The following is a 405-nucleotide window of genomic DNA, read 5'->3' on the forward strand; positions in this document are numbered from 1 at the left end:
TATGGGTCGAAAGTACACAACCATAAAAACACGGAAACGGTCATGGAAGAAAGGAATAAATAGTTTTACAAGGACAGCTATTTTGACACGACGGGGTAGGAGGTAATTGTTGCCAACTTTGAAAACTTTTGGTCTACAGGCAATAAAATTTTACATTAATTTTTTTTATCCTTATTTGCCGGGGAAGTTGTATAGGGAGAAAATATCTTTAAGGTGGCAAATTGGATAGTTTTAAACTCTTCATTATTCTTTATTTTTTTTTTTAGACATGTTGAACATTTTTTGTTTATTTTGAATGGAGCATAGTATACAGATCCTAATGACAGGTTGAAAGTCAGTGTTATAGCTTTTTCTTGAATGTATATATTTCTTTAGTTGGAGCGAGATCACTCTATCATTATATTT

General features: G+C 31.6%; 1 protein-coding gene across 1 annotated transcript in view; it reads right to left on the reverse strand.

Annotated features, from left to right (window-relative positions):
• LOC119585345 overlaps positions 1–405 on the reverse strand; it is a 10,941-nt gene that overhangs the window by 9,972 nt on the left and 564 nt on the right. The window lies entirely within an intron of this gene.

The sequence above is a fragment of the Penaeus monodon genome, chromosome 19 (genome assembly GCF_015228065.2).
Source record: "Penaeus monodon isolate SGIC_2016 chromosome 19, NSTDA_Pmon_1, whole genome shotgun sequence".
In the NCBI taxonomy this organism is placed as follows: Eukaryota; Metazoa; Arthropoda; class Malacostraca; order Decapoda; family Penaeidae; genus Penaeus; species Penaeus monodon.